General features: G+C 33.9%; 1 protein-coding gene across 1 annotated transcript in view; it reads right to left on the bottom strand.

The window, feature by feature from the left end:
- The window catches only part of KCNMA1 (potassium calcium-activated channel subfamily M alpha 1), a gene marked incomplete at both ends in the record, with an annotated part of 433,608 nt that overhangs the window by 319,318 nt on the left and 87,853 nt on the right, over nt 1–26,437 (bottom strand). The gene's annotated exons all lie outside the window — the stretch shown is intronic.

Raw genomic sequence — 26,437 nt, 5'->3', positions numbered from 1 at the left:
GTTGGAGTTTCCCCCTAGTGTCTTCTCTCATACTTGAAACTTTATGGACTTTCTTTCCAGCATTTCAATCAACAAACATTAGCAGGAACATGGAAAAAAAATCAATAATTCCAAGGTCTGAATATTCAAGAAAAAGAAAAGCAGTATTATGAGGTATATTAAAAAAACCCAGATTTAAAAAAAAAAATAGGAAAACAAGGATGGACTGTCATTAAGTGCACAGTCTATGTTGCATTTCAAACTAAATTACACTAAAAGCAACCCAAAAGTCAAGATCATAAAAAAAATTAATTTAATAGGATTCTTGCCCAGTACTGCAAAATTGCCTAAATTTTTTTTTCTGAATTAAAAACATATTTCTGGCCTTAGATAATTTGCATATCCCAATTATCATCAGTTTAATCAATTTATTTTAAAGCTATTTTGTAAAAGAGCAGAAAGTCTCATTGCAAGCATTTCAGCCTCTCTAATTTTTCAACCATTGCTAACAAGCTATTAGAAGAGGTGGCATTCTGTAATTTACAACTTTCATATCATTTAAATAGTGGGAATAACTTTAATCTGACTGACAGAGAGATTAGCTCCTTCTGTTACGAGTGTACCAGTGAGGCACTGCTGCAGCTGATGCTTGACCATGACATTGAACAGAGCCTTTGTAAGCGATCAGAAGGAAAATAAAGATACTTAGTGTCAGTTTTTCACTCTCATAACAGAAAGGCTTATATCTAAGTCTTCTTGCTTATACAGGAATGAAAAACTGTTGCAAACCCTGGAGAAGAAGCTTCTTTTGTGACTGGTCTTTTTCTGAATGAGAACAGCCAGTTGCTCATTGGTGAGAATTGATAAGAAAGATCCCTACATTAGTAGTAGAGGGCAGGAAAGGTGCTTGACAGGCAGGTGTTTTCAGCTCATGATCCTGCAGTTTTTAGCTTCAAGATTTACCAAACCAGCAAATATTACATATCACATAAGAATACATTACCAAAGAATATTCAATCTGTCCATAAATTTCACATGACACAGATAGCAGTTACTGTCCACTGACAGGGAAAGATAACAGAGAAAGTCTATTTAAATTCTTAGCTTTTTCTAGATTAAAACATAGAAGGAAAGAAATTAAAGGATAATAATTGTTAAATCATCACCAAGTACTGAGTTTTAATTTGCTCAGCCATCAAGCAGGGCAGAAGTTGACAATGATCTGTAATAAAGTTAATTCTACTGCAGAAATTTCAGTCTTTAAAGGTGGAAATCAGCTATGCCCTTTGTTTTTATCCTGCAATTTGGTGATAATCTGATATTACATAGCCTAGAATTCCTATTTTCCTTCTGAATTTTATATAAATTATTCTGGTTAAAGAGTCTGCAGCATCATAAAGATCAGCTGATGACTTATAAACAAACAGCTCATCAAAGCAGGCTGTCACAGTTTACAATGTTCATGAGCTGTGTTTTACAGAACCTACTCACCAGCCAGAAGCCTTTGAGTCTTTCTCTGTTTACAGTGCTGTGTAAGTACCTCACACAGCTTCCCAAGGATGCAGGTGCCACCCGTAATTTTTATATATATATATAAGTATATATATATATATATATTTTTTTTTTTAACAGCATCCCTTAATTATTATTAATGAAAAATTAAAAAAAAAAAAAAAAAGTTGCTTGTGTTTCTCTACTACTTCTCTGAGTCTCTGAGTACTACCATCTCTAAAGGGATCACAATCTGAAAAATTAGATAGATTAATGTAAATAACTGTTGTGAAGCACCACAAGATAATAATAAATACAAAATGATACCACTCTGTCCAGACATATGGCAGTATAGAGATTAAGCTGTATCTTCTGACTAATCTCCTCACCCCCATTTTAAACCTGCTTTTTCTAAATGCAACATTTCTTAAACCTCTGTAGTCTTTCTGTTTTATACCTCTAACCATGTTAAGATGTTTATCCTAATGCAGTAATAATGACGGAAAAGAGGCCTCTGAGCTTCCATTTAGCTCAGTAGAACTAAGAAAAATAGTAAAATATAAGATTTGTGAACTAAGACAATTAAGGAGTTATGAATATACGAGGGCTGTTCCAAAAGTAATGCCTCCTATTTTATTGTGTTGAACCACAAAACAAGAGATAGAGGTTGGTGATACCTTCTGAATCTTCTCACCAATATTTCATTATGTTTTGTTGCAGTGCAACAGATGGTAGCAGGGGGGCAGTCAGTGTGTCTGACAAGAAACTTCAGATGAAGCACTTTCATGAAGGTGTGTCACGGCACCCACCTTTCATCAACACTTGCTAAACATTTCAGGGGACCAAACAGTCAGTATGAGCACAGAGAGCAGTGGGTGGTGCATTTTAGCAGTGTCACAATGACAGGAAAGACAAGTCCTGCTCCAGACAGATTTTTATAAGTATGCAGGCTCTTGTTCACTGATGGTAAAAATGCGTAGCTAATGGTGGTGACCATGTTGGAAAATGAAGTTTTGTAGCTGAGAATTTTTCTATCAAGTATTGTCATTGTACTCTCTGTTGCTGTTATCATAGAACTAAATAGGAGTCATCGCTTTTGGAGCAACCTACATACCTTCCTTCTTAATTTTGAATTTACTATTTGCTTTGCTGAGGGGAGGGGGGATTGAGTCACTGTATAATATTTTGTCTTTTGACGTCAGCAGATTTGGCTCAGAACCACTCTTTTCATGATTATCTGGTTCTACTGTTTCTATTGATTGTGGGGGCACCAAGTACTGAAAAGATGATCAACAGCAGCACACATTCTCTGGGTGAAAAAGCCAAACCCGGGGATGGAGCCAAAAACTGAAAGCAAGACTGACAGCAGGTCCAACAGACACACTGAGGTCACTGTTCAACTAAATCAGATCTTCACGGGAGGTTACATGCCAAGTTATCAAAGTAGTTACAAAGCTTTCACTGGAAAGATACATATGTATTTTTTGCTAGAATAAAAAATACAGGTTTTTTTCCTTTTTTTTTTTTCATATCATTAGAAAAGGTCTAAATTCTGAAGTGCACTTGGCAATGCTAGTGCAACTGGGAAACCAGAATAATAAAAGCTACCAGATGGAGTATGAGAACTGGAAAAGGAGGATGAAAGTTGCATAGTTTTGATTATTTAATTGTAGAGTTTCAGGAATTCCTGAAACAAATCTGTCACTTAAACAGTTTCCTGATGAACAGTTTATAAGAATTAGAGGGAAAAGTGAATTTGTGGAAGCTACTCAGACTCAAATTTAGATGTATCAGTACAGAATTTATTTGGAGAATGCTACACTATTACTTAAAACTAAGTCATAAAATTTAAATACAGTTCTTATTTTGAGATCCATGACTCACCTTACCTTGGGGGAAGAAGAGCACAGCTCTTGCTCCTGGTTGCCAAATTAGTGCAAAGGCCATACAATTAACTTACATAAAGAAGTAATTTCTTTCACTATTAATTCTAGGTTATTAGAATACAACTTTGCATCAGCTTCCTGACATCTTAGAATATTTGACACCCAGCATCCCAGCGATGGTGGCATCATGGGGGCTTGCTGTTCTCCAGACACTGAGCTCAGAAGAATGCTTTCATTACTCAGAGATAACAGCGATATTTAGTAAAATGATCATTTTTAAAAATTGTATGATTTTTTTGCTGTGCTCTGCACTCACTGTAATCAGCAAATCCTGCTGGAACCCAAATGGGGGAAATTTTTCATCCACAAAGGCGTATCAATTATGAGAATACCAGCCCTGCTGGAAGCCAGGTTCAAACTGTTATTAGGGAGGCTGTTTGTGAGACGACTGGAGCAAAACAGTAGAAAAGTATAAAATGAATGGGATACTTAACAGAAAAGCTAAGGTTAGAATTGCATGGAATTTGAGTGCAAGTCCCATGACACCAGAGTAAAATTGTTTCTTCTCTCATTCCTTCACTGGGATTTGGAGTTGTTTGTTTGGCAGCTTTTCCAATTAGTTCTTCACATTCACACGCATTTTCTATGTATTTTATAATGAAGGTAATTTTCAAAGTACTGATATATTAATAATTTTGATAACACCTTTATCCTTTGAAGTGCAATCACTTTCACTGCTAAGCACATAAAACTGACAAAAGATAACCTAACTGATGCTGCTGTCTCATGTATGAATAATTATAAACCATTACATCAATAAAAAGTAAACACTTCCACAAAACTTGCCTTGTGATTTCCATTAGGCACAAAGTTCTCTATCTGATGTTATATCTATATATAGATATGATATCTTGATAACAACACAATGATGACTAAAGAAACATGATTTGGCTGATTTTGAGAAGGAATTCCTGCTGAAAAAGATTTGGTAAGAGCACTTATGTCAAAGAACTGACCCCCAGGAATCAGGACAGTCTCTAAGACGAAGAAAGATTCTAGCACAAGCTTACTGGACACTTAGAATTGAGATTCTGAAGAGATCTCAAACCTGGCAAGCTCCAACTACTGACATATAATTTCAATGCTGTGACCAAAAAAAACATCTCAAACAAAAAATTTCTTCAGCTTACCACTAATTCTGTCCAAATATATTCAGACATACAAACAGTGCTACTTCTGATAACTAGATCTTTTAGTAACTCTTCTTAAGTTATAAAATCGTCAGAGCTCCAGAGGAAATATACTTCCAAAAGAAACAAATAATTTTGCTTTCAAGAAAACATGCACACGTCTCACAAGTAGTCTTAATGCTTCCCTTTAGTCCTATGAGTCACTGTAATCAAAATGTAGCTTGTTAAAATACCCACTTTCTTTAAAATGTGATGAGAGAACACTGCCATCAGAGGACTTCCAGGTAGTCTAATTAAAGGTAAAATCTCTATTATTAGAACACACACAGAAGAAATCTCATTATTCAACTAAATGAATTCTGAGCCAGTGACCCAGACAGTAAAAGTATAGCGATTTAGAAGAGCTAAGGACTGGGCCAGCAAGTATAAACACATTCCCTCCAGGACAGGACAAAACTCTGCAAATAACTCCATATGGCTTTAAAATTCTTCTCCTTACCTATGTAGTATTTGACCCAACATATGCTATCTTTATTACCATGCCTATTTTATTATATTCCAGAACCATGTTCATCTAACTTATATAATGTTTATGCATGCTATGTAGTACTTACAAAAGCACAACCTGAACAGGATTTTTTCACAGGCTACATAAAAAATGAGTAAAACTGTAGTCAATATTCAGTAGTAAAGATAGCGTACAATCTCACCCCTAGAGAGTTCACTAGATTTGTAGATTTCCAAGGGTAAAATATACACCCCAGCTTTGTAATGGGAAAATCACTAGTATCCTGATTTACTTTGCTGCTTTGTACACAAAGAATTACAAACAGTTGCATTTTGACCTCTTCAACCATGCTGTGGAAAGTAACTCAGAGAAACTATTTACTTGATGACTGCTTAACCCCCTCTCACCAGGCAAAAGGAACTGTCATCCAACCATTTAGAAAGGCTTGCATTGTTCAGTATATGCAGTTTTAATATTTCACGAGGGAACTGCCATATATATTTTCAGGTGTCTTTCGGAGTCAAAATAATTCAAATCAGTGAGTACCCTCAGTTTTACAGCCACATATATCAGTCAGTAAGCTCACTTAGTTCTATTGATTCAGTTTGGGAACAAAAATATATCAACTATTAGCCAAAAAAAATTCCCACAGCTGTCAACTAGTGCTGTTTGATGACCACTAACCAGCCTGTTATTTCTGCAAAATGAATAGAAATGAAATGTCTTTGGCTTTATATAAAGGAATTTAAGAATTCTGTTACTAAATCCACACCCAGAGAGATTTCAGTTCTAGTGGAAAGGAAAAAAAAAAGAAAATGTTGTTAGAGACAGCTACACATTACATATGGCAACATAGCACGTTTATTTAAAATACTGAAAATAATAACTTTACAGACTGTATAGAAGACTTGGGTGAGTCTCACCACCACTTTTCACTAATGCAAATTGCAGCTTTGTTCTTTCTCATTTCAAGGGCTCATAGACTGCTATCAGTGCAAATAAAAATAACTTGAAAGAACACTTTGAGGGAAGATTCATTGGGCTTCCATAAAACGTTAAAGAACTTGTTAAAAAGATTAAAAAAAAAAAATTAAATGTTTTTATAGAGACCATAAACAAAGCTGAAGCCAAACATTAAATGTCACCTGTAAGTAATGAAACAAAACTTCAAAAATATTTTTAAAAATGAATATTTGAATGTATGTTGTATAGAAAAATGCTCCCACTTCCATAAAATTCAACTGATCAAGAACATGCAGTTATCACGATGTACTAATTTGTCAAGTTTACAATATTCCATTAGAGAATAAAGGACATAGGGCAATTAGACAAATGGGATAAGGTGTTAACTACCATGTTTGTTCTTTCAAACACAAGAAGAAACACTTGTGTACAAAGTTTTAATTCTAAGAAATTTCTCTGAGCTGTATATAATTCAGATGAAGTCTATTTGTTTTAAAGCTAGGAAATAAAGCACAGAAATGCATAATTTAAACCTAACTTTTAAGGAAAAAGAAAGATTATTTTGCTATGATGTTAAAACAAGCTTGGAAGTCTGTTCAAAATTTTACAAAAGGATAACACATTTTTTGCACTCATAATTTCTCAGCTGAAATGCTGTTATCTGGATGGCTTCAATTTTATCTGTGTATTAACCCTTGCTCTACTTTACCCATAATGCATCAAGGTGTCCTCAGGAGAAAATTCATGGAATAAATAGAAAACAATAGTTTTCTGCCTCAGTATTTTGCTGCCCAAGTTAGTCTTCAGACACATTAACAAGGAAGACCAAGCACAGTAGCACATGCTATATTCCCAGTGCTGTTCTGGGAATATACTCAGGATTCTATTCTGCAAGGATGTTAATTCAATATTTCTTGTAAGTACTAAAAAGGAAACTAAAAGAAATAGTAAATCCTTGTAAAATATAACTAGCTTGGCTCTTTTAGGATTTTTTGAGACACTGATTAATAGTGAAAATTACTTTATGCCTTCTGTCCACATTAAAGTGCATTATTTTCAAGTGAAAAAATTTTGTATCATCCCTCTGCACAGCAAGCTTAGACTGCAAGTAATGTATTAAGCACCTTCCAGAAATATTAAGATATCTCCTGCAGTGCTGCCTTCTTTCACAATTTTATAATTCATTATCAATTAAAATACAAGGTAACTCGTGGAAGGAAGAAGTCCTCTGTGCACAAATCCTTTAAAACGTTACTGAAGTTTGAAACATTTAACCAGATAGACAAAAACCAGCTGCTCATAATAATTGAGGAGAAAAAAAAAAAAAAGCATAATTATTTTGCAAGTGAAAGGAAGTTAAAAATGCTAACACAGTAAAGATCAAATGAAGAAACTTTTATTTTGTCTAGTAAAAATCCACTCAGTAATGAATTTTCTACTCCTTGGAGAAATCCCCCTTCACCTTCAGATTCTGTATCTTAGAAATACAAAGATAGTGGTGTCTTCTGCTGTAGACTTCAAGTCACTGTGTATATTCCCTTATTTAAAGTGTTGTCTTTCTCTACTAAATTTTACAGATTATTTGAAGTCTGACAGTATTTCACTTCCTGCTCTGAGTGGAAGTCTGTATGCTGTAACAACGGTATAAATTGAAGGTTATTTTCTGATTCAAAATCATGTGAGTGTTTTAAGACACTTTCAACACACACTGCTCCCCATCTCTTATCTCTAATGCAATCACACTGAATGTGAGAACTGGAGATTGTATCAGTAATCTGCACTTTTATCAGTACCCAGTATTTGATGCTGGGTGCAACTTAAAAAACCATTATATACACTAATATTTAATGACAATCATCTCAGTGTTGGCTCTTTTATTTTTTCACCTTACAGAATAATAATGTTCTGTTCATTTCACAGCATGCTTTCTGAGTACAAATGAATATCAACATCATTAGGAGTCAAAAGAAAAGCAGAGTTAAGGATAGGAAATTTTTAAAATAAATCTGTTTATTTCTCATCAGTAGTTCCCATAATTCCCCTTAACATCTTGATTGTTGTGCTATGAATTCCCTTTTGTCCTCCAATTATCTAAAATTACAAGTTATTTTACATTTTTCATGCCAACTATATTGTTCGGTACCTAAGACCGAATTTCTCTTTTGCAATATTAATATCAAATAATCTATTATGTAAACACAATTTTACATGTGAGAACCCCTGATTATTCTTTAGAAATTAATATAAATGTTTTTACCATACATATATATTAATTTTATAATTTAAAAAATTTAAAATTCCAAATCTCCTTAAAAGCCTTTAATTAGTAATGACCTCTTATTGGCAATATTTCAAGGCTTCCAAAAGAAGTTTCCACTCATGTTAACAGGTCTGCAAATAGGAGAAATAGTTTTTCACTACCACCCCTTTGTATTCTTTTCTTCTTCCAATGTGGAGAGAAAAATTTACCTATTTATATTTGTTTTTACCATGCAAATACAAGAGTTTTGTGTTTTAACAAGAGATGAACCAATTATTTCAGTTGAGATATGGTGTAGTCAAAATAACAATTTAAGACTGATGTTTCATTCAATTAGTCACAAGCAGAGAAAACAAATCAACGAGCACTATACAAAGCAAATGAGATACAAATGAAAAAGTTGCTTGGAGCCAATATAAAATGTACTTATCATAATGAACAAAAAATATTAAATCAGGAGTCTCCCAGCTGATAATGGGCATGCAGAAATGCAAGTCTAAATGCACTGACACATTCTCAGACTCAAAGATGTCTCAGTTAGAGAAAATAACATTCTCTAGTCAGTAAAATACACCACATTGTAATGAGAAGCATTATCTAGAAACTGAATAGCCTCAAAAGATTGATAGTCTAATATACAGTAGAGCAATGCATATATATCAGTACAGGAACACAAAACTACCAGTATGCATATATATCTATATGCAAGATATATATGCATACTGGTAGTATGTATATATATATCTATATAATATAACATATATATATATGCATATAGTAAACATGTACAGAAATACTCCAACAGAGATCATCGTAAGTTCTTCAAGTTGCTCACACTTTATTTCTTCCCAATGGAGGACTAATAAAAATAAATAAATAAACAAACTTTGTTTGATTGGGTTGTTTTTTGTGTTTGTTTATTATGACATCCCATAGAATATCAATTATATTTTGTGGCATCGTAAATACCAGACTTAGTTACTATACACCTGTTATGTAGCATCACTTCTACAGTTACTTCTTTTGTGAATCCTCACAGCTTCAAACCTAAGTGCACTTTCTACTCAGTAGTATTTGTATATTTATCTTATGTTGCGTGAACAACTGTGCAAAGTTTATTCAATAACAAGAATGTCATTTTATCAAAGCATGTCATTACATCTACTGTCTATCCCAAAATTATTTTCAGCATTCACACCTTTAGTGTGCAATTCCCTATTAAATGATAAGTGTGTATTGACAGTATTAAAAAAAATATATCTTCTAAAATCTGACTTGTTTTGTGTGGTGTTTTTGTTTTTTTTTAAATATAATAGGGCTTTTTACATTATCATGATACATTACACAGAACATTTTAGTAATAGCTCTCAGAAAGCAAATGGGAAGATGTCAGGGTTTTGTTTTTGTTTTTAAATAAAATACTCATGTGTTTGCATGGTAAAAACAAATATAAATAGGTAAATTTTTCTCTCCGCATTGGAAGAAGAAAAGAATACAAAGGGGTGTAGTGAAAAACTATTTCTCCTATTTGCGGACCTGTTAACATGAGTGGAAGCTTCTTTTGGAAGACTTGAAATATTGCCAATAAGAGGTCATTACTAATAGCATTACTATAATGCTAGTAAACACATCTATTTCTGGATTGCCTGACAAGCAATAGTATATATGGTTGGATATTATCACTACTTACCTGTCAATAAAGACTTTGAGAATTACATGGGAAATGTTTCTTGCAAAGCAAGTTTGGCATAAAATATTTCTGACATAAGTTAAGATATAGAGAATAGGCAATGGATCAAATCTCAATAACTTTAACACAAATTTGGGAAAAGTCTTTCTACCTAAACAGTCTGTTAAGTTCACTTAAGTTCAGACAAAAAAAAAAAAAAGTGTGTAATTATTTAACACCAATAATATAGTAGCATTGCACATTGCTGCAATAGAGTCAAATCAAACACTGCTTCCTGCATCAATACTGGTGATGCCTCCTAGTTGATATCAATTCTGTACACTGTTACAGAGCCATTCACTCAACTGCTATCAGTTGCCATTCTCTACTAAGAAATAAAAAGAAAGGTGCTTAGTATGATCAATTTTGGAAGAAGGATTCTATATGCATGGTAAGCAGCTGCCAATAAGCTGACACTTCTGCAGAAATTACAGACTAAAATCTACTTAAGCAAGTCATATGACCTTTTGCAAAAAGGATGAGAAAAACAGGATTCTGTAATCTTATTAACTAGAATAGGAACAGTGGGCTTGAGATCCAGAATACATGTACTAACAAATGTGCAGACTAATTTCTCTGACCTCTTTGGATAGTTCATTCTGTACTAAGCTATCTAAGTTTGTACATGCTCACTCTTCTGCAGATAGAAGATGGAGGGTAAAGCACATCTAGAGACAAAATAAGCCTAAGGAAGTACTACAGTTTTTCAACTAAATGTTAGTTTTCTATACAAGGAAAATTGTATTCAATCCCTGTCATGAGTTTGCAGCTTGTCAGGCAAATAACCAAACTAAAGTTTTCTAATTCATCACAAACCACACACCCTTACTGAAGAAACAACATTAAAATTTAGATTTTTTTCCTACAACAGCCTTTTCAAACCAAAGTTAACACAAGAAATACTTTGGGGCTTGATTTTATTTTCTATGTAAATAACTTTTCTTTCACTTACTAAAGAATAACACTGCAGGGCAAACATTTCCTTGACATGCATACAAAACCTAAGTACAATGTATTATAAAACAGGAGAACTGCACTAATGAAAACACCACATAAACAAAAATAAAACCACCAATTTTACTGGACAGGTTGAACAAAGGCAAAGTAAAAATATAGCTTTATATAAGAAAAAATAGTTGATTTCTTAAAATATATTTCTCGTTGCTCTGTATTCTCCAAATTTTTCTAACTGGAAATATTCTGATGCCAAAACACCAGAGTTAAATTTGTATGCAAAATTATCTACACATATTATTCTGCCTTTCAACAGAAATCATCACACTAATCTGGCATGGAAAGACTACCTATATTAATATTAGTAGCAAATGAATCCCAAAAATCATTTACTTTCATCCAGTTGCTTACCTCAAAACATTGGCTGTATAAAGTTTGAACTGTTCTTTGCACACTGCAATACACAAACAAGTTGATAGTTTAACTCTTTTCTACCACCAACAGACATCACAGAAAGCTAAATGGCGGAGGGACATGATGAAGATATGGAATTCTGACAAGTTGTGTTCAGTAACAGAGATTATTTTGCACTTTTCAAAAAAAAAAAAAAAAGAAAGAGAAAGCAGGTACAGAAAAATAAAAAGCATACAGAAATCCTGTAATTCCTGTAATATAATACAAATTCTGGTTGCCTGTTTTAAACTACAGTACTAATGAAAGGAATAACCTTCCTCTTCCATGTGATGCACATAAGCAGAACCCTTTGCCTGACTAAGCAAACCATATGCACTTTAAACTACTTTTCAGAAATCTTGTGTATCGCCTAGATATCATCTTTCTGAATTAATCTCATGATCCTTGGTGTATGCATGAAATGTATTCCTGATAGCGTGGGTCCGTTGACAATTTCCTATTCTAATTAGCTTCCACTGAGCTAAAAAACAGACTTCTTTCCAGTAAATTTAGCCCATGTCCTCATTTGTTCCCATCTTTAAAGAGAGAACTTCATCATAATCAAAGCTGCTTGCTAAGCCAGCTGTGGCAAGTTTGTAAGACACTGCCTTATCATAAGAATTCCTGCAGTAAAGTTTTCTAAATGGAAACTAATAACCAATTTCATTCTTTCATTAATTTGTGTCTACTACCAGCAATCCAGAGCAGATTTTTTTTTTTTTTTTTTTTGGATAAGCATGTCTGAAGGTGTTCTCAGTCAAAAATAATAATTAATAAATAAATAGATGAGTAAAATGCGTATCTACTATTTCAGTGATTTAAATCAGTCTGGAAATCAGAACTGGTTTCCTGTCTTTCTAAATTAAACAGTGCAACACACTTTCTAGAGAGTTGTGTCTAGAAAAGTGACAGCCTCTATTATTTTAAGGAAACCATCTTACTGAGAACTATAGCAATTTACAGTTTCTATTGTTTTTTTCGTTGCCTACAGAATAAGAGGTGAATATTAGCCTGAAGTTAATTTACTGATGCCATCTGCTACAATTTCTGAATATTGAGATTGTGTTTTATGTGTCAGCTTTGCTAGCAGCATTCAACCAACTGAACTATTGCTCTATCAGCCAGCACTGCACTCAGGTAAGCATACTAACCACCAGATTACAATCACAAATGTAGTATGTCTAACCTTAGTACACAACAAACACAGAAATATTCAACCACCGAAACCATAAAAGATGCCTAGAGCACATTTAAAGCATTACTCTGAAGTCTGAACATTAGCAAGCAGCTACTAAGTTAACAGTGACAAATAAAAGGCTACATGGGACAGTACTTTGATGACAATAAATTTAACATTTAGCAGCAACACTTTCGTAAGATAATGCTTATAAAACACAGAAATAAGGCTGAGTTTTGAAGTTGTATCGCTGAGGATATTCACCTTTCAGAAGTCAACAGATCTCAGAAAACAGCTCTGAGAACAGCACATCATGGTTGTCTTTAGATTCCTACTGTGCCAATGAGAACTCTGTTAGTTTTCAATTTCCTTCTTTGGTATAATTGAAATATTTTCTATATTTTTCATATAATTTTTCTGCTGATCAATTACGTCAAGAATGCAATATATCTACATCAGCTTGAATTACAGAAGCTGAGGTTTGGTTCACTGAACTCAGTCTGTACTCATCCAATATTTAGAAAGTTAATGAACAAAAGAACTTTATCTCGTTTGGTTTCTTGCTGTTATTTTCTCTCAGCTAGCACTGCTGCTTTTAATGACTGCTACTGTTGAAAAAAAAAAATCCAGTGGTATGGGAGGGGGCAATATTCCTCATAATATGGAAGAACTGAGGAGACCTTTTATCACATTTTTGTGACAACAAGTTACAGTGTTTGAATTTCATCCTGTAAAATAAAACCAGAGGTTTCCACTGTATGGGGAATTCTCTCAAAGATTAGTGTTATGTTTCTCTAGTATTTTCAAAATGCACTTCTATATTACACTTCATATTTATCTTCTTTGGTCATAAACATAACAATATGTTTCTAAGACCATAAAAATTAGAGAACATGGACACTTCAGCATTTTTTTCTTTATTTAATGGAAGAAAAAATGAAGCTATTGGGAACATATAAAATAGATTGAGCAATGACTGTGATTCTATTAATTATCCCTCCAGTAAGCAATTCAGTGATTATGAAAAAAATAAACACAACAAAAAAAAGCCACCATTCTTGGAAATTCCTTCTTCGTAACTAGCTACACCTTGACTTCTTTGTGAACACATTTCCAAATAACAGATTATTTTTCGAGTAAGACATGTACATATGATTTTGTTAACAGCTTTAAATTGTCTGAAGAAGTGCAAAAAATTACTATAAGATACAAAGCAGTTAGTAAACTGATAGCTTGACAACTATAAATGATTAAAAATCTACCAGAATGTTTCTAATTTCTGTTATATTCATAATTCACATCAAAAGGAACACGAGCAGATCACAAGAACCTTCACTTGAACTTTAACTGAAAAAGTACTACAGTGATGTGATAGATGCATGGATATGTACTCATCTACAAAGCATATATTTAAAAAAAAAAAAAAAAAAAAGCAAAACCTAAAGATAAGGGCTCTCATTGACAGACTTCGTTGATGAAACAATGCCAAGTGATCTACCCAGTTTTAATTTGCTTAGGTAACAGATGTTCTGTGATATCTATACAGATGTGTGTAGGAAAAGGCAAAAGGGAAGAAATTTTCTTCTCAGTCTGACTGCACCCTCTTGACGATTTGATTTCTAGAGTAAAGAAAACATCGATCTGAAAGTCTGAAGCATCCTGTATCACACTGATGAAGCTATGGCATCACCAGAGTCTGAAAAAGCAGTAAGAAAAATTTCTTTTCACACACAGAAGTGAAAGCATCCATTAATTGCCTACAAAATACAAGATTCTAAAAACAAATTTTAATTCACAGGCTCTAGAACTGTATAGTCATGCAACATCTGAGTTGGAATTGACTCACAAGCATCATCAAATTCAACTCCTGGCTTCACATAGAACTACCTAAAGATCAAACTCTAGAGAGAATTGTCCAAATGCTGCTTGAACCCCTGCAGGTAAAGACCCCTGTTAGGTATCCTGTTAGCCTGAAGCATGGTGCAGTAGATGCTATGAATTTGTTTGGGTTCAGAAAGAGACTCAACGAGCTCATAAAAACAAAACAATCTGAAGAAGAAAAAAAAAAAAAAAGCAAACTCATCTGCAAACAGTTGAAGGTTTGGAAAAGAACAGAAAGGATAACTGTATACGCCTGCCTTCTTTAAATTGTCATCTATAGGCATCCATTTTAGTTACTGTTTGCAAAAGAATATCAAGCTACATTTATCTTTAATACCAGTCTGTTCATTATGTCTTAATAAAAGGAATCTATTTAGATGTTATCTAAAATAATGTTTAGTTTTGAATTAGTCATACTTAAAAACAAGAAAGCAGAGCAAACGAATCCTCAAAGAAATTAAATGCTAATCAATAAAGCTAAAAGGATTATAGTCATTCTATATGACATATGTGACATACACAAATGCAAAGTTTTGTGCCAAAAGTTGCAAGTTATACACGTGGTTCTGATGATGAATATGCTCCATGAGTTAGCTAACTAACTTCCATGTTGGTGGCTATCATGTATTTAAATTTTGGAAGTATTACTATATAACGTTTTCTACAGTCATCACTGCATTTTACTTCATTTTAACTAAAGTTTAACAGGAAGCACAGAAAGAAAATGTACTTAAACTGATTTTTAATTATATTTTGATACATCATAAAATCCAAACGTGAGAAGAGTGCATCTGTAGCTAGTTCACAATGCAAACAATCACAATCTATACTTTTCTTTCATCTACAAGGCAGCAAACTGATCCTGACCTCAATGCTGTTCACACCAAACAGCTGCAGACCACCAGACAGCGCTCATGAGCTTTGGTCTGACATACAGAATTTCTGAATGGTTTTCTCTAAAACATACACAAATGAAAATCCATGTTGGAGTCCAAGTTCCAATTGAATTTCAAAGGAACTAATGTGCTTTAGTCTGCAGCATACAAACACCACATGCTTACCATTCGCTACAGATGCTGTATGCATCATATTGCCCACTGCTGTGACAAGGCTGGGTTGCTGCTGCAGGCTAGAAAAATACTTCTCTGTTTTTTCACCAAATGAATTTTGTTTACTGCCTTTGCTGTTCAGTGAGTGAAAAAACATCAAATTTGGATCTGAAAATGCAATAGAATCAGTAGATAAACTCAGTGGATCCGTGCAGCTAATTGTTTTCCTTTTGGCTATGGCATATGTATTACTCGACTGCTAATTTCACGCTCTGATACTGCTTCTTTATAGCAGCAGATGAAACTGAAGCTCTGTTCAAATAGGCTGATAAATATGTATTCCACCCCTTCGCAATATGTTTGACACTCCTCACCCATTGTTATACTTCTCTTTTATGAAGTCTAACCCCTCACTAATTTAGCTCTTATTCACGTAGTTGTCACACCAGCATAGATGCTTCTGGCTTATTCATATCAAAAGAGGAATTCTAATTTTCCTATTTACAGAAATTCTCTTATATCACTAGTATATTTAAGTTTTACGTGGATTTGGGTGGAGCTTTTTCTGTTGTTTGTGTGGTTTTTTTTTTTGTGGTTTTGTTTTTTACTTGGTTGCTTTTGGCACAAATTTCTGACCAGTAAACTTCTGAAGGATCTTTAAGAGAATAAGAGCAACACATTTGCCTGCAGATGGATACACAAACACTGAAGAAATCATACAATTCTACACGCACAACTGAACATATCAATTCAAGCTGGCACTCTGATTCCATTTGGGAGCACAGATATTGCTATGTGAGTTAATTCTGACCTGGATCTGTAGGCTGAGTTGACAATACAATTGTGTGTTGCCAGCCTAAGAAGACAGCTACTTTAAAACTAAAGCTCTGGCTGTTCCCTGGGATTACTGGAAGCTGCTGACAGAAAGCAATATTTCTAGTTCTACTTTTAAAAAAAAATAAAAGGAGACTCAGAACGCTGCTATCTTTCATATAAAATTCAAGATAATTATGCAATTGTGGATCATACAAGAACAGTAAAAACTGTATTGTTATGAAATCAAGAATAAATTGAATGAAAAGGAAAAGCAAATTTAAGGAGACAAATCCTATTGGTCTAATTCAAACATGTTTATTTTCACTAAAACACTACAATGGGAGGGAGGGGTTGGTGTTACAGGTTGGTTTTTTTTTTTTCTTTGTTTTGGTTCTTAGAATTTTGAGTGCTTATTGAGGCTTTGTTGTTTGCTTGTTTGTTTGTTTTTTGTGTGTGTAACTAAGGAGAGGACCAAAATCCACACAATAAATAGCAAATGGGAAACAAAGCACAAAACTTTGGAGAGCTGAGATGCTGAAGAAGCATAAAGAATGACAGGACTTGCAATGAATAAAAGCATTTGTTATATTCAAGTATGAAGGCCTAAGATGTGAAAAAAAACACTAGCATATACAAACTTCTACTTTGTACATACTTGTGAATTTAGCAAATATATAAATGCATGCATTTATATACATAAAAATAAACATACACTCACACATGACAAGCATACAATTTTAGATCCTGGGGAACACAAATCTGGTTTCCTACAGAACAAATCCTCTCCATTGCCTAGCAACCAGAGCTATTTTTATGTCAAACTGCAATAATTCAACATTTCAGCTTTACCTCTACTAGGATTCAGGAGTGAGGAAGATCACCTAAATCCCAGCTCTTCCCATTTGCCCTCCAATTCTCTGGTACTTGAACTTTTGAAAAATAAAATTCACTCTTTCATGAAAGCCAAATTTGGACAACTTCAGCATATAAAATCTGAGGAGAATTCTGAGTATAGAAAAGGGCACTTCTTCAAACCACTCCTATGGTCCCATGTATAGGTATACTTCACTGTTAGCATTTATGCTTCCTGTTGTCAGAATCCTCTGTGTTTTTGGAGGCAACAAGAAAAGCTTTGTGCAGCTAATGCTGCCAAATACTGAGAGCATGCCTTGGTTTCTTTGGCCAGGAATAGGTTTTGAAATTCATATACTAATTTATAAAGCACATCCCATCTTTAGAGAGTACTGATTAGCTATGCTATAAATAAAGCTTAAGATATCTGCACAGTTTAAATCAATTCTGAAAACTTTGAGGTCAGATTAGGGTTCAGTCTGATAAAGTAACCGAACATCTGACAACATGTATGCCTGTGGAAATTACATAGAGCATATGTAAAAATAAGGCACATGTAAGGAATCATATTGGAGTCCTCATCTCTTCCAATTCCATGGATAACCCAAACAAATAAAAAAATAGCACTGAATATTATTTCTGAAAGGATGCTGACATTGTAGCCTCTCAAAAGAGATCCTCTCAAAATGTTCTTTGAGAGCACTTAAAAACATTTAGCATTCTATGGTAATTAATTGGTTGTTCAAGAAATTACACTACAAATTATAATAACAATTTCAGTATCGGTACCTTAGGTCATTCATGAGTATATTTAACAAGAAATACCAAGAGATGCAAACTGAGTGTCAGTACCTGTGCTAATTTAAAATCCATACTCTTCATGTACACTTCTGGACATACATTTAAAGGCATCTGTGCATCTCCATAGGAAACCATAAGTGGGTATGAATATTTGCAACATTTTGCAATGCTGCATACAGAAAACATAGAATATAAATGTAAATTTATGGAAGAATAATGTATTTAGCTTCATAACATTTAGAAGTATAGCAAATATAGATATTAATGGTACCTATGCAGATCAGACTTTAATCAAAATATCAGAAGTTCCGAAAATCTTCCTCTAAATCTATATATTCCCTCCAAGAAGTTGGAAAAAAAATAATTTTGCACTTGATCAAAAAATTATAGCTTCTAGGTTCTACTACAGAAGGTAAGGAATACAGTCCTATTCAGAATATATTGCTTCTTGCCATTCTGTATTTCAATGAATGCCTTTATGTTTAAGAATGTTTCACCTCAGCACATTATACAAATAAATGCACCTGCACTTCAAACTACAAGTTTAACAATGTCACTCTCTTCTCACCAGTTCAGCATTTGAACCTAACTCAGCTCAGCTGCAGTCATGATTTCCAGTGCAATCTTAATTGCGATCACACACTACTAGTCCACATTTACAGATTTATGCTGTCTCTCTTTCTATTTTGGAGTCACGTTGCTTTTCTAACTGTGTCACAAAAGTGTCTGTAATATAATTTCATCACTTTCACGACAACAAATGGGACAGATCTCAGAAGCTTAACGCAGACTTTTTGCTGTTAGATATTCTAATTGCATGTTACTGTAGGGACTCCCACGTTTATGCTTATTTTACATTTAAGTACAAGGAACACAAGGATTAAATATGAGGGCTGCTCTGAAAGTAATGCCTCCTCTATTTTATTACATTTTCCCACAACATAAAAGACAGATGGTGTTGGTATGGAAAAAGAGGTTGAACCTTCTTCCCACTAATATTCCACTACATCTTGTTGCCATGAGAGAGACAGAAGCAGAAGGGTAGTCTTACAGAATGGTGTCTGACATGGAAGTGCATGATGCAAAGGTGTAGAACTGAATTCCTCCGCACAGAAAAAATAATACCCACTGGCATCCACTGATACTTGCTGAACATCTGTGGAGACTAAACAGTGGGTGTGAGCACAGAGAGATGGCGGGTGCTGTGTTTCAGCAGTGGTAACTGTGGGTTACCTCTACTGGTGAAGATTTCTACACAACATACAGGTTCTTGTTTATCACTGATAAAAATGTAAAGTTAATGGTGATGACTGTTGAAAAATGTTGTTTTGTAGCTGAGAACTTTCTCCATCAAATAGTGTTATTGTGCTCTCTGTATCTGTTGTAGTTTACATGGAAATAAATAGAAGACATTACTTTTGGAGCTACCCATGTGTAAAAATCTTCTTTTTTAAAGAACAGTTTATAACAGACAGAGAGTTGGTAAACTATTCAGACATAGAAATGGATAGGAACATGAGATATGTATTCTATTTTGGATTTAGTCACTAGTTGCAAGTTATTTCATCTCTGTGTGCCCTGTTTCCGGTGCCATCCAGTCATTCTCTTGCTTACTTAAGATTACTAAATCCTGGGAAAGTTTTGTCATTTATTATTTGTCTACAAGATGCACAGCATGACTGGTAATTGATTTTAGGATTAAGCTGTAATAATAGTGTATTTTAATTATAAAAATAACTAAAAGAGCTCAATGAATAATATTATCCTGGGAATCTGGACAAAAAGTTATCTGAAACAGGAATTCCCTTACAAGAATGATAATATAAACATGATGGGTTTAAAACCTAAAAAAAAGATATAATGCTTTTCCAAATCCAAAGCCTGTTTCTGTCAACAAACAAGGGTAAGTATACTGTGTGAGAGTAACACCCCTGTAAGTATATAAAGTTATGAGAGATGAAGTATTATGGACTGGACTGTTCATATTCAAACTGTTTGGACTGTCTTGAAGAAATACATCCATATTTCTTTACACAACTCTTCTCAGTTCCTATTCCATGTTCAGTGCTTTACTTTTTGAAATACAAGAACCAAAAATACTGTGTTTCAGTTATAGATGCAAGCTGAAATTCTGCTGCATCCACACAGCACCAGAAGGTAAAGAAGTCCCTAAGGCAATTCTCATGATGAAAAAGCCAAAGAGGTGTTAACACTGTATAGTCTGCAAATGCACAAGATTAAAATCCCTGAGGCAAAGCTAAACTAAAATCTAGCCTTTAGCTATTAATTTTCTAAAATGATATATATAAGCAAGAAAGCCACAGAAACCTACCACAAAGCATCCCCTGGCTGGCTTACCACTTCCAACCATTTAATACGATTCAGCCAGAGCGTAGAACTGTCTTCCCTACTCTCTTCATTTGAGAATATGAAAACTAGCACAAGAAAATCTCAAGAGGCTGAGAAACAAGGAAGGTCATTTGTAAATTTCCTAATTTGAAAAAACTCAAAAAGGAATTTCAGGCAATTCCCAGTGATGCTAAATTTAGGGAAAATGAGTTTCAATGACGCGTTCCGAGTCTGGCAAGTACTTAAATTTTTTATGATTACCTACATTTCAAGGATATGAGTAGTTAGAAGGTTACACAGAAGAGAATCAAAAAACATAGCAATTTTATTAAAGAATATTATAATTATTTTGAATTATCCATCAATTCTTTTGTAATAAAGACACTTGTGATTGTTTCATACCCATGTGATGCATGAAGCATTCACTATATAGGGACTGACTCCAGATTTTTTCTTTTCCAGATTTTAAAATGCTATTAAAAAACCTTTAAAATTGCTTTACTCTGTAGGGTTTTTTGCAGAAACAAGTTTAGTTATCATACCTTTTTTCAGCTATTCCTTTAGGAATTTTAGTTCTTTATATATGATTTTCACAAAAATACTGTTTCACAGAAACCAATATTGATGTCTAAGAGCCATATTCAGCCATGTTTGAGCAAATAAATTTCAATTCCATATAAAATGACCTGTAAAAAACAGCATAGGAATGTAATTCAGAGATAAGGGTCAAGAAGCCAAAGATGACTCAGAATGTGCTGAGCAGGTTTGGTTTTCTTCCCCAAACTGGAAGCACATCAGACATTACACACAGCACTTGCATTTGGGACCTCCAAACTCAGGGCTTCTGAAAATCAAGGCAATGTAAAAGCATCTTATTAAAGATGATAATTGTTCCCTAAGAAGTTAGAGTTTTACAAAGAAATAGTCACACAAGTGAGAGTCTCATAAAGCCTAAATCCCACTTCCAGAAGACAAATATCAGAGCTGACAATTAATTCCTTAATAATTATCCATAAACTATCCTGTATTATTTCTTCAAGCTTTTGCTTTTCTGTACTAGCAAGACAGTGGCAGAAAGCTAGAACAATTTTTTCTTAATTGGGATGTTATCAGACTTCCTAGGATTCCACACAAATGTCTGTCTGAAAGCTCAGATGTCTAAAATCAGCATATTTTAGATATATATTAAGTTTCATATACACACATTGTTAACAGTTAAAATATACCTTAATAAAGGAAAGCGATGCAGAGTAGTCTAATGGTACAACACAGGATTCTCTTGGCTCAGGTGTTCAGTGGCCATGTGTTAACTTACACAAATCTGAGTAACATCTAATGCAAAATGTTGGCTATAGTACATTTGGGTATTACTATAGTAGCAAATTATTATCTCTTATGTTGATTCTATTATTCCAACAGTTATAAAAAAAAGACAAAATATTCTGAAACTATCAAATGCTGTGTGCTACTTTTTAGTTTAATCAGCCTAGGCTTCTGTCATTACTTATATATAGTAGAACAACTGCTATGCGTATGGGAATGTTAGTGCAAATGAGGAATAACAACGATAACATTTTAGAAGATATAAAGAATAACCACAAGCAGCAGCAGCCTAGAGTCTTTAGTAGTCAAGTGGGTAAAGTAAGTTCCAACAGACCTATAAAACCTTCTGGCTTCAATAATCTTTACTTTAAAAGTTAATCTCATAATATCAGTTACAAGAAGTAACTGTTTTTATTGCTTGGTCTCAGCTCCCCAGATCCCTCCCTTTTCCTTCTGCTGTTTTCCCTTTGGAATACTGCCAGTCTAGGTAGGCAATTAAATAATAATTTCATTCATTGCTAGTAATATCGTCTGCATTGTTGACCAATAGATATATATCATTTTGAAATCTGGTGATACTAAGAATGCAGAGATGTTCTTCAATGAAGCAGCAATGAATATTTATCTAAGATACTAAAAATTAATATCTTTAACACGCAATAAAATTAAATAATATTGATTATTGTATTTGACATATTTGAAGTAAAAAGCATAAAATAATGAGGTAACATCTACACATTAGAGTGCAATTGATTTTTATGTTTTTACCTCAATCATTCATGCCTGTACAGTCTGTGAAAACTAGGTCAGGCCATGCAATTTCATTCATGCAATTCTGTTTTTCTCTGTCTATTCAAGTTTTTATTCATTTATGCCTTGAACCCAAGGAACACTATTTCAAGAAATACTCAGAACTGGTACTGCTGTTTTTAGTCACATAATATAGAGCCTTTAGCCAACCACAGCTAAATTTTAACTTTAGTCTAACATAGGAAAAATGAGGTACACAGGTACTGCTAGGAGTAGTACTCAGTAGCTCAGGATTAGAGCTAATATTAGAGCACAAAGGACAAATTCGCACATCTTAGTATAGTGGGATCACTCCATCAAGAACACTGGTAATGAATAGCACCCATCAGTAAAAAATTTTAGAATTTGGTCCTGAAGTGATGAGGGGCAGGCAGGAAACTACCTTTTTTATGATGGACAATTACAGTACAACATTACAGCTAATTTCAGTCACTAGAGAGATTTCAAGATTGTATAAAGAACATAAACATCAAATACCCCATAGAAATAAAACGTCAACTATGTTGCCTCCATCATTTGGACCCATGAAGTACAACTCATTTAACTGAAAACAACAGAAGCAAAATCTTTCAATATTGAAAGTTAGTTCAGACAGATTCAAATTACTACTCAATTCAGCAGTGCAACATGTCATCTCTTATTTCAGAAGGAAAATAATAAACTTGCACTGTGCAAACGGTACCAGCACAAAGAAACCACAATGTTATAATAGGCATGCATCACAAAACAAAAACTGCATTGAATTCTTTCTTACTTTTCAATGTTTGATAGCCTATGGAGCGCTTTCTGAAATTACTTCATATTAAATCCTCTGAAAGGAGGCTGAATGCAGATGCTAGACTTGCAAAACAATAATAGCAAAAATGAAACACCGAGCTTCGCTTGCCTAAGTTTTAGCATGTACTGTTAGGTTTGTGTTTGACTTATAACACATTTGCTTTTGTCAACTACCCTCCACAAAAGGATCAAAACAGTATGTGTTACCCTTGATACTCCAGAGTAAATACATTTATATATATATATATATGTAAATTTTATAAATATATAAAAACAGAACAAGCTTTTCAGTCTGAATCAGATGTACTGTGCTCCCTACTAGAAGAAATATATACATGCACACGCCATTATTTCGGGATTTCTAATACTCACAAGAACCTCTTCAAACAAATCCTTTTTTAATTTTGGGAAAAAAAAAAAAAAAAAAAAAAAATTACCAGAAAAATCCTTGTCACCTTCACCTCAATCTGTTAACTCATTTAAATCCTCTCAACTCCATTGTCTTCAACATGATTTTACTCCACACATCAACTAACACAAATAAAGAATAAATCTTTTTCTATAATGGAAAATACAAGAAATTTTCAAGTTTCAAGGCTCTCACCATTTACTGTAGTAACAAATGGACCTTGGTTTCAAAGTTGTGGAGTGTTTCAGAGCTGTTCCTGCTATAACAGGCCTGAAGACTAATCTTTAAAGGTGCAGCTATTTCATTGTCAAGTAAAGCTGACGTGGTGTAAAGCACGACCATAAACAGCTCTGATCTGTTGCTTGAGGAAGCAGACTCAGCTCTCTAACAGTCAGCACCATTCATGCTTTGTCACTTTCAAAGAAATGGAAAAGTTCATGTCCCTTAGATTCCTGAGATTACTTTGGTAGCAGAGAGAACGTGAGGATGAAAGAAACACACTTTAAATTATTTCAGAAATCACAGACGTCCAGTTTTAGAGTTCTGCTATTATAATACCATATGTTAGCTAAGATTTCAAAATACTAACCATTAGAGGTATGCTAAGATTTTTAAATTTTCAATCTGTAATCCCTTAAATGGACTTTTTTTTCCAGAATTAGATAAATCACTGCATTCTGGAAAAAAATAAAAATAAAAATTAAGGCACCTTGGAAAATCACTAATTATTGAGTTCACTTTTCATTTTCTTTAATTCACTGATGTTTCACCTGCTGTGAAAATGTGTTTCCTATTCAGGGCAAAAGAAAAAAAAGCTCTTAAGGAAAAACATTCAAAAACTGTCAGCTTGTTAAAAGAATTACTCAAGAAGCAAGGTTAAAAGACCACCAGTATTTATTTCTGGTTAATTATGAAAGAAAGATCAGTGTATTTATCTGAAGTAACTTGAGGTTGCTGCTGACAGAAACAGAAGTAACAAAGAGAAAAGAAGACAACTAATCTCCGGGCTTTTTTGATGGGTTTTCTGACAGTGCAATATGGTGACTAAGATGAAAAAACTCTTCTCAAAACAGTAGCCTCAAAACGACTACTGAAAGTAGTCGTCAAATCTTTGACTTGCTTGCAGGGGAACAAGAAAGATGTGGGGATATGGACAATTGCCTTGCCACTGAGAGTACATGTAGACACATCCACGGATTAAATTTTTTTGTGTGACTTCTATAGTTCACTTCCAACCCACATATTCTATCTGAGAAGAAATTAATCTCTTGAAACTAGCCATATGGAACGTCAAAAATCAAAACACAAAAACTTTCTTATATTTTTGCAGGATGATAGAGATAGAAAAGCTTATTATTAGCTATGCCACAGAGAAGAAAATTCTACAATAGTTCTACAGAGTAAACATGTGCTATAATGGTTAAGTAGTTCAAAACATAATTGAGTTTCCTAAAATCTTGAAAAAATATTCTATGCAAGCCTTGAAAGTGCTAAATTAATTCCACAGCTGAATTTCTAGGCATTGCCATTAACCTAGAACTGAAGGTTAATTTAATGTATTAAAAGCCAGAGAAAAAAAAAATTATTAATTGTAGTGGGATTTCATTTCGCCTGAAAGATACAAAATCACAAATTTTGTAAGTCAGTTTCTGGTCATCTCACTCTGATACTTCCAACTATAGTATTAATTATATATATTCCACAATAAATAAAATAACAGTGCTTATTCACCAAACAGCATGAATATCTGTACTGTCCACATAAACAAGGTTAAATGGCAAACAGAAAAGCAAGTCAAGAGAGATTTAATTGGTATCCCACTGAGATCTTGGCTTATGAAATTCAGAAGCTCCAAAACCAATCTTTTTTTTTTTTTTCCACATAAATATTTCAAGTGAGGGAAGATCAAAGCCCCTTCCACTTTTCAGGTATCTCTGAGCTTTCATCCTCACTAAATATAAAAATACTTAGAAACGATATACTGAAGTGGCAGCCAGAAACACTATTCCTTAGAAAACGACTAAGAGAGGAAATGTCTAATCCAATTAAAGGTACCTGGTGATATGACTGGCAAATTTTAGAGAATCAAATCCAAAGTGGCAAACATCCAGCAAAGAGAAATGCTGGTGCAAGACAGGAAAATGTGATTTTTTAGAGATTCAAATGATGAAAGTAGTCGTCAAATGCTCCAAATCTCAATGCTTTTCTCTGGTACATTCCCACTCCTCAGCCTATACACAGAACCTAGAAATTTCATGACCCTGGGTTCTTGCAGAATTCTTTGTCTTGCTTGCAGGAGAACAAGAAAGATGTAGGATATGGACAATTGCCTTCCACTGAGAGTACATGTAGACATATCCACGGATTAAATTTTTTTCTGTGACTTCTATAGTTCACTTCCAACCCACATATTCTATCTGCAGGTAACTCTCACAGATGGAGCACTTCTGTAATATATTACCTACTTAGCAAGTTGTTGTTTCACCTGCATACCAGAAATCTGGTGTACCATATTTTCCAGAAAGTTAATTTGGAATCAGTGATATAGCTGTGTGAATGCACTGACTTCATGTGTATGCATTTTATTCATTTAACTTCAGTTAAAACAACAAGCTCCCTGAAGATATATTAGAACAATTTGAATTATGCTTAATCTAAATGGAGAAGAATCCTTTTAGTCACAGTAAACAGAGGGTCTGACTGGCACAAAAACTAAACATCTCTGTGCCTTACAAAAGCACGTGTCTGAGATTCTCACAGCATTTCTTATACGACATGTA

The sequence above is a fragment of the Tetrao urogallus genome, assembly GCF_951394365.1.
Source record: "Tetrao urogallus genome assembly, chromosome: 5".
Classification (NCBI taxonomy): Eukaryota; Metazoa; Chordata; class Aves; order Galliformes; family Phasianidae; genus Tetrao; species Tetrao urogallus.
This window is presented reverse-complemented; position numbering and strand designations above follow the sequence as displayed.